Source organism: Elgaria multicarinata, chromosome 10 (assembly GCF_023053635.1).
Source record: "Elgaria multicarinata webbii isolate HBS135686 ecotype San Diego chromosome 10, rElgMul1.1.pri, whole genome shotgun sequence".
NCBI classification, from domain to species: Eukaryota; Metazoa; Chordata; class Lepidosauria; order Squamata; family Anguidae; genus Elgaria; species Elgaria multicarinata.
The window spans coordinates 83339488-83348992 of NC_086180.1; positions in this window are offsets into that span (position 1 = coordinate 83339488).

Below are 9505 nucleotides of genomic sequence, written 5' to 3' on the forward strand. Positions count from 1 at the left end.
GCCGCCATTTACTCAATGAGGCAAAGTATGTAACTTTCAGAGTCTTCGTTGTGGTGCGCAATGAAGGCTCTCGATTGAGGGTGGACAGCTGCTGTGCATTGTCCGGCCTCGTGAACGCTCACAATGCAGGTCCGCAAATGTGCCATGGGCACCTGACTGGCTCTGGGTGGCAGATGTAGGGGAGTGTGTTGGACTTCCGGCAGATGTAGGGGAGTATGTTGGACAGCCCTACTTTCAACAAAGAGCGGATAGAAGGCAAGGTATGTCCAGTTCAAGAAGTTTGTTCAACATTGTTTCCAACAACTCTGTCAGCATTACATTGCTGTTTTTATGCAAAAGTTGTCCGATCCAAACCCAAGCCTCAGCTGTGAGTTGTTAGTGACTGCAGCTGAAAAGGTTCTCCTTGTAGTAAACCTCCCATGTGTGAATAGACCTTTTCTCACAAGGACATGTCTGGCTCAGGCCATGCCTAGACGAGGGGGTTGGAGGGCAATGATCTCGCAATTTTATGATCAAGAGATCATTGCCCTCATCTACACACGGCACGCAACATCACAGCTGCCATTTTGGAATTTTTTAAAAAAGGAAAAGGAGCACACGAGCGCTCAAATGCCAGGTAAGGGTTTTTTTAAAAAAAAACTAAAAAAAAACCCCTTGTCCTCCCCCCACCCTCCTTCTGATGGACACAGAGCTCCTGAGGAGCTCTGTGCCCAGTTCCTGGCTCCTCATGGTTATTCACAAGTAGCTGGGGAAACCTGCAATGCCTAGCCGCACCTTCCGCGGTCTTGGGATCATCCCGAGACCACAGAAAAATCAGGCTAAAAGGGTAGGGCGATATCACGGGCCAAGGGAAGGATCATCCCTCCCTGCTCCTGGGATGCCCTTTGCGTCATGTGGACACACAGGGATGATCCCGGGGCAATCACTGGGATATCACCTGGTCTAGCCATGGCCTCAGTCTACCACCCCTTCTGAGTTCCTGACCTTCCAGGCAATGTCTCTTCAAAGGGCTTGGGGGTTTCTCAGGGAAGAATCCAAGCAAAGTCCAACTTAGAGTGTTGTTGTTTATTCGTTCAGTCACTTCCGACTCTTCGTGACTTCATGGACCAGCCCACACCAGAGCTTTCTGTCAGCTGTCGCCACCCCTAGCTTCCCCAAGGTCAAGTCTGTCACCTCCAGAATATCATCCATCCATCTTGCCCTTGGTCGGCCCCTCTTCCTTTTGCCTTCCACTTTCCCTAGCATCAGCCTCTTCTCCAGGGTATCCTGTCTTCTCATTATGTGGCCAAAGTACTTCAGTTTTGCCTTTAATACCATTCCCTCAAGTGAGCAGTCTGGCTTTATTTCCTGGAGTACGGACTGGTTTGATCTTCTTGCAGTCCAAGGCACTCTCACAATTTTCCTCCAACACCACAGTTCAAAAGCATCTATCTTCCTTCGCTCAGCCTTCCTTATGGTCCAGCTCTCGCAGCCATAGGTTACTACGGGGAATACCATTGCTTTAACTATGCGGACCTTTGTTGTCAGTGTGGTGTCTCTGCTCTTAACTATTTTATCAAGATTTGTCATTGCTCTCCTCCCAAGAAGTAAACGTCTTCTGATTTCCTGGCTGCAGTCAGTGTCTGCAGTAATCTTTGCGCCCAGAAATACAAAGTTTGTCACTGCCTCCACGTTTTCTCCCTCTATTTGCCAGTTATCAATCAAGCTGGTTGCCGTAATCTTGGTTTTTTTGAGGTTTAACTGCAACCCAGCTTTTGCACTTTCTTCTTTCACCTTCATCATAAGGCTCCTCAGCTCCACCTCGCTTTCAGCCATCAAAGTGGTGTCATCTGCATATCTGAGATTGTTAATGTTTCTTCCTGCGATTTTAACTCCAGCCTTGAATTCGTCAAGCCCAGCATGTCGCATGATGTGTTCTGCATACAAGTTGAATAGGTAAGGTGAGAGTATACAACCCTGCCGAACTCCTTTCCCAATCTTAAACCAGTCCGTTGTTCCGTGGTCTGTTCTTACCATTGCTACTTGTTCATTATACAGATTCCTCAGGAGGCAGACAAGATGACTTGGTATCCCCATACCCCCAAGAACTTGCCACGGTTTGTTATGATCCACACAGTCAAAGGCTTTGGAATAGTCAATAAAACAGAAATAGATGTTTTTCTGGAGCTCCCTGGCTTTCTCCATTATCCAGCGGATATTGGCAATTTGGTCTCTAGTTCCTCTGCCTTTTCTAAACCCAGCTTGTACATCTGACAATTCTCACTCCATGAATTGTTGGAGTCTACCTTGCAGGATCTTGAGCATTACCTTACTGGCATGTGAAATAAGTGCCACTGTCCGATAGTTTGAACACTCTTTAGTGTTTCCCTTTTTTGGTATGGGGATATAAGTTGATTTTTTTCCAGTCTGATGGCCATTCTTGTGTTTTCCAAATTTGCTGGCATATGGCATGCATCACCTTGATAGTATCATCTTGCAATATTTAAAACAGTTCAGTTAAACTTAGAGTAGACATTGAAATATGTTAGTCAAATTTAAGTCCCATTCATTTCAATGAGTTTGTTCTAAGTAGGACTTTGCCTGGATTCTACTGCCTCCAATGACTGAGGCAGAGTCCTTGTCCTCCACAGGTGATAGTAGTGGTCACCTTTGAGAGCCCAGGCTCCTCCTGGTTTAGTGGCAGATCCAGGGCACTGCTGGGAGTGGATGGTTCTGGGTCCTCCAGCTCTTCCTTTAATGAGGAGTCTTCCAGTGGGGGCATAACACCTAGCAGGTTATTTTGTCCAGACCACAAAGAAAAAAGCCCAACTTCTGTCAACGCATTCAGCCCTTTTCCCCACCTCAAACAAATAAACCATATGAAATAACACATTTCAGTTCTCTAATAGCCAAACCGTTCAGGCTGCTCCTGACCTACTTTTGATAGTTTATCACATGCAAGGCAAACAAGTGTTTTATGATATATTATTTAAAAGAGGCTTTTTAAGGCAGCGAACCCAGAAATCAAAAGGTTTTATAAAATCACCCTTTTGGCCATTAAAAGGATTGAACAACACATTATTATTTTTGCTGGTGGTGGAATTTTCAATATGCTATGCTGAAAAATGCACAGCTTATATTTAGAGGTAAATGACCTGGATCTTACCCTACCCACGCATTCTTCGTGGGTAGAAGAGGAAATGGGCACAGCTAGAAAAAGTGGTGTTTTCTAAAGAAGAGGAAAGTTGGGCCGTAGCTAGACCTAAGGTTTATCCCAGGATCACCCCGGGTTCATCCCTGCCTGAGCGCTGGATGCCCTGTGTGGCACTTAGATGAACAGGTTTGACCCCAGGACAATCCTGGGATAAACCTTAGGTCTAGCTATGGCCCTAGTGTCCTTTATAGATAATAATTGGGATTTTTAAATACACTCCTATGTAAAGTTGGCACTCTTGATTTTAGAGTGCCCACCTTGAAGATGGGCATTAAGGGCCCTGGTGCAGATCAGGAAAGCTGTTTCTGATCAGCTGACAACCTTTTTCTTGGGTTTATGAAGGCACATTGTTCTGGTACTAGCCTCACATATTGCTTTGGTTTATAAATGTTATATCCAGAGGAGATCAACAGTATAGATGCTAAGGAAAGGGTGAGAAATTTGTTCATTTTGCATTGAACTTATCAAATCCACACTTTCCAAGCCTAAACATGAGCTGAAACACCAGTAAGGGGGCGAAATCCATACTTTTCTGAACTTTGCTATATAGTTTGCAAAAATAAGAATACATTTGAGAATGTACACCCCCCAAAAAGCACACCAAAATCTAGAATAGTATCTTTAAAAAAAAACCCACAAGCATCCTCCAAGAATCAGCATGGAGGACAAAAGGGAATCCTGTGGAAGGCCTTAGCATGAATACCAGGACAATGAACCACACACACACACCCATCACCACCTTCTGGAATCTGCCTACCAGGTTGAAACAGAACCACTGAAAAAATGCTTCCAACCTGGATAGATTATCCAGAAGAGCTTAACAGTGTCAAATAATAGTGAGAGTTCTATTTTATTATATTGTATTTATTTATTTTAGGAGACTCAAAAGGGGCCCACTACTGCTGCCATTGTCCTGAAGTAGGTCACCCACCAGGGTCATTAAAGCCATTTCTGTTTCAAAGCTGGGCTGGAAGCCAGTTTTAAAAAGGTCCAGAAAAATCAGTGTCATTGAAGAATGCCTGGAGCTCAGCCAGCACCACCTGGCTATACATTTGCACTACTCTCATGCCACCAGAAAGTATCTCTAGCCACAGGTAACTGTCCTTGCATTCCCAGCGTTTCCTAATGTAGGCTGCAAATTTAGAGGAATTCGTCACATTGGCTTTCTGGGATAGTGCAAGCAATTCCTCAGCCGCTTACTCCTGTCAAATGTTAGGGTGGCCATTTAGGAATGGCCAGAAAAGAGAACCCACAGCACCCCAAAAGAGGACATAAATTTGCATTATACGTTAATATGCTAATATACTCCCCAATAGCAGAAGCTCTATGGGCAGTTCGCAGTGTAGAAATAATTGTTATACCTTAAATAACAATACAGCAATCTCATAATGATGTGGAAAACTGTGATTAGGTGACCTGTGTGTCTTGCTCAATCTGCTGTCCAGGTGCTGCTGATGGGCAACTTCAAGGCCCAGCTCTTCTGGTTCTTTCTCTTCGAACTGGACTTAGACTGGACAGCCCTTCAAACAGACTGACCTTGAAAATAGAGGACTGCCCTTTGTCAGCTCTATAAATACAGGACTGCCCTCAGTAGAAGAGGACATATGGCCACTTTAACAACAGTTGTCAGCCTGCCATGTTTTACTGACCCACTACCTAAATGTTGGTCTGTCAGGGTATTTAAATACAGGGTACTCCAAATCATGGCAGTTTCTGCCTATGACCCGCCAGACTGGAGGATATGCAGATTGTGTGTGTGTGTGCGTGTGTGCGTGTGTGTGTTGGTCAGTGAGAAAAGGGGAAAGTACAGGTGAGTCTAGAAGAAATGAAAGAGGAACAGAGTTAAGAGAGAAAATTACTTTTCATATTGGTCCTGTATATGAACCAAATCAAACCAGTTCTGGAATTGCCCTTCAGCAAGTACAACTTCCTCTTCCATGTTCTGAGACAAGACGTTCATTTTTAGCACAATGTCACTTAGTTCTTTTATAATTTGTTGGTCTACTCATTATTGTTTAATCTCCATTTCAAACATATCTTTGATTTAAGCATTGTTGTTTGAGAGTTATTTTGAGTAAGATGTTTTCTGTAATCAAGACACTACACTGTGTTTTGAAGTTATTAAATATATTGCATTGGTAGTGGTTGAAAGCAAACTCCTTATTCTTCCTATTTTCATTAGCATAAATCATGGGTCTAATTTTAGAAGTCATGTGCACAGTTAACATCATTGTGCAATGTGCAAATGATTAAATTACAATTTGAACGCATGGGTCATATGAGTTCCAACCATCTATGCTTGCAAGAGGTATTCCTATTTTCATTCATTCTACTTGTGCAGCTGGGACCATCAACACTACCCAATTATGATCTCCAAATATCCAGAGCTTAGCTTTTGATAGCCAGTTGATTCAGTCCTCTAATCCTTTGTGTATGCAATCACTTTGGTGTGTACCTCAAGGTCTGCCAGCCATGGGAATTTTCCCATTCATTGCAGTGGAGGATGAAACTCATATTGGTACATGTACCAGACCAACCCTTCCTCTGAAGTGAAATGGATGAGGAAATCTGTCCGGAGAGGAGCTTCATGTACATACCTAAGTTCTCTTGCAGCTCTAGATCAGAGTAAATAAAGGGGTCCTGTACCATATCTAAATGCAAGCTTTAATTTAATCTCTACTTTCCTTACTTTGGACTTTGGGGTAGGTATCTATGGTTTAAAAGTGCTAAGTAAGAATGCTAAGAACACCAAAAGTATCACAAATAATAGCAACCACAGTCATGGTAGTTATAGTTAAGACTGGGAATAAAAAAAAAATGTATTCCACCATTTTGAATGGTAATTGTGGAACGAGCTCCCCAGAGAGGTCCGCCTGGCGCCTACACTGTACTCCTTTCGTCGCCAGCTGAAGACCTTTTTATTCACTCAGTATTTTAACACTTAATTTTAACTTAAATTTAAATTTTACTGTTTTAACTCTGTATTTTAATCCTATATCAACTTTGCTGTGTGGTTTTATCCTGGTTGCGCTTTTTATACTGTATTTCGTAATTGTGTTTTAACCTGTTGGGTGTTTTACTGTGGTTTTAATTTTTGTGAACCGCCCAGAGAGCTTCGGCTATTGGGCGGTATAAAAATGTAATAAATAAATAAATAAATAAATAATTGGAGTGAGGTTGGTCATTTTAACATTTATCCAATTTAGTTCAGTTTCACCAATTTTTCTGAAACTTAAAGTTGCCAGAAAGAAGCACTGGTTTTACATACCCAGAAAAATTCAGTAAGTTTGGTGAAAGTTTGAAGAAAGAGCAGATTAACGAGAGAGAGAAAGAGAGAGAAGGGGGGAGGGGGCTTGCTAAGTCAAAACTGAGGATCTTGCTTAAAACCATAACTGATGGTTTCCTATTCCTATTGTAATGTAGCTTTGGAATGCATTCTTTTAAAATTTAAAAATCTTATTTTACAGCTTTTTAATCTATCATGAGAATCCAGCAATGGGACTGTCATAACTATGCATGGCTGCTGATGCTTCTCTTTCTTTCCCTCCCACCTCAATGCTATTTTGGGGGAGGGGGTGGAAACTGCCACATTGTGGATAGCAGCAATAAAAAGAGCATATGTTGTGGGTCAGCCAGGTAAGCCTCCTTCCTTCCCTGATCTCCTCCGTTTCCCAGGGGTGAAGTGGCTATCTGCTCCTGATGACCATGAAAGGGAGGTGGCCTTGAACAAGTCCCATCAACACTGTTTCAGCTACTACCTTCCTCAGTCTTCCCCAGTCCTATTTATTTATTTATTTATTTATTTATTTATTACATTTTTATACCGCCCAATAGCCGAAGCTCTCTGGGCGGTTCACAAAAATTAAAACCACAGTAAAACACCCAACAGGTTAAAACACAATTACGAAATACAGTATAAAAAGCGCAACCAGGATAAAACCACACAGCAAAATTGATATAGGATTAAAATACAGAGTTAAAACAGTAAAATTTAAATTTAAGTTAAAATTAAGTGTTAAAATACTGAGTGAATAAAAAGGTCTTCAGCTGGCGACGAAAGCAGTACAGTGTAGGCGCCAAGCGGACCTCTCTGGGGAGCTCGTTCCACAACCGGGGTGCCAAAGCGGAGAAAGCCCTCCTCCTAGTAGCCACCTGCCTCACTTCCTTTGGCAGGGGCTCATGGAGAAGGCCCCCTGTAGATGATCTTAAGGTCTGGGTAGGTACATATGGGAGGAGGCGTTCCTTCAGATAACCTGACCCCAAACCGTTTAGGGCTTTAAATGTTAATGCCAGCACTTTGAATTGGGCCCGGACCTGGACTGGCAGCCAATGAAGTTGTAAAAGGACTGGCGTAATGTGATCTCGCCGGCCAGTCCCTGTTAATAACCTTGCTGCCCTGTTTTGCACCAGTTGAAGTTTCCGGACCGTTTTCAAAGGCAGCCCCACATATAACGCATTGCAGTAATCCAAACGAGAGGTTATCAGAGCATGGATAACTGTAGCTAAGCTATCTCTGTCCAGATAAGGGCGCAGCTGGTATATCACCCTGAGCTGATAAAAGGTGCTCTTTGCCACTGAGTTCACCTGTGCCTCAAGTGACAGTTCTGGATCCAAGAGCACCCCCAAACTACGGACCCGATCCTTTAGGGGGAGTGCAACCCCGTCCAGGACAGGGCAAACATCACCTCGCTGGACAGAAGAACCACCCGCTAACAGTACCTCCGTCTTGTCTGGATTGAGTTTGAGTTTATTAGCCCTCATCCAGTCCATTACCATGCCCAGGCACTGGTTCAGAACAGCCACTGCCTCACCTGGGTTTGATGAAAAGGAAAGGTAGAGCTGGGTATCATCCGCATATTGATGACACCTCAGTCCACATCTCCGGATAACCTCCCCCAGCGGCTTCATGTATATGTTAAACAGCATACGGGATAAGATAGAGCCCTGTGGAACCCCATGGCTTAGGTGCCACGGCACAGAGCAATAATCCCCCAGCACCACCTTCTGGAATTGGCCATCCAAGTAGGAGCGGAACCACTGCAACGCAGTACCTCCAACTCCCAGCTCAGACAACCTATCCAGAAGGATACCAAGGTCGATGGTATCGAAGGCCGCTGAGAGGTCCAGGAGAACCAACAGGGTCGCACTCCCCCTGTCTCTCTCCCGACAGAGGTCATCCCACAGGGCGACCAAGGCAGTTTCCGTTCCAAAACCAGGCCTGAAGCCCGATTGAAATGGATCTAGATAATCTGTTTCATTCAAGAGTGCCTGGAGTTGTCCTGCAACCACCCGCTCAAGCACCTTGCCCAGGAAAGGGACCTAGGCAGTTCAGTAATCTGTTTAGGCTGAGCAGGGAAGGGAGAAGGTCTTCTGCAAGGCCTCTCCCTTCCCTGGTCATCCTGATCACCACTTCAGCACTGCCAAAAGTGCCTGGATTTGAGCCTGAAAGACAAGGAAAAGTGTGGGTGCATGAAGGGTAAGTTCTAAGCAAGCACATTTGAGACATTCCACATCATCACTGATCATGGGAGCACCTCAGTTAGCTTCCAAGTTCCTGATTTTTTGGAGTTTGGACCAAAACGAGTTTGGACCAATTCTGGTCTTTCAATTTGACAGCTTTTTTAAAAATGTTTTGTTTCTTTTTATTGTGATTTTCCCCCTCTTAATTTTGGGGCAAGTACTTTTAATTCTGTTTGATAGCACCACACCTATCAGTATACCCAATAATTCCCAACCCAAATTGTAAGGTTATATATTATCATGAAATTAATAATTCAAACAGTTTATTAATAAACTTCATCATTTAATAAACACATTGGACAGAGTTCCTCCTTTTGAATGTCCATAATATATAAGCTCTCGCTACAGAAATCGTCCAAATTAAAGAATACCCATCTATCAAGGATGGGGGATTAGAGGATTTCCAAGTTGTGGTGTTGCATGTTTTAGCCACTGTTAATAAACAAGTTATTAATCCAATATCTTCAGCAAAGACAGAAGTTTTCATTAGGGATGTGCTCCGCTTCTAATCGGACCGGCGAATTAGAAGCGGAGCGGGGTGCTTCGCCTCCCCTTAAGGCGGAGGCGAAGAGGATTGGGGGGCCAGCGGATTGTGGCGAAGAGGATCGAGGTGAAGGCGGATCCTTCGCCTCGATCCGGAGCTCCGCCGGAAAGGTAAGTGGGGTCTACCGGGCCCTACCGCTGTCGCTGTCGCCTCTCCCTTACCTGCCTCCGTCCGCGGTCCCTCGGCTTCTTCAATTGAGCCCGCGGTTCAACCAGGAAGTCTAGGCCACACTTGTGGCCCAGACTTCC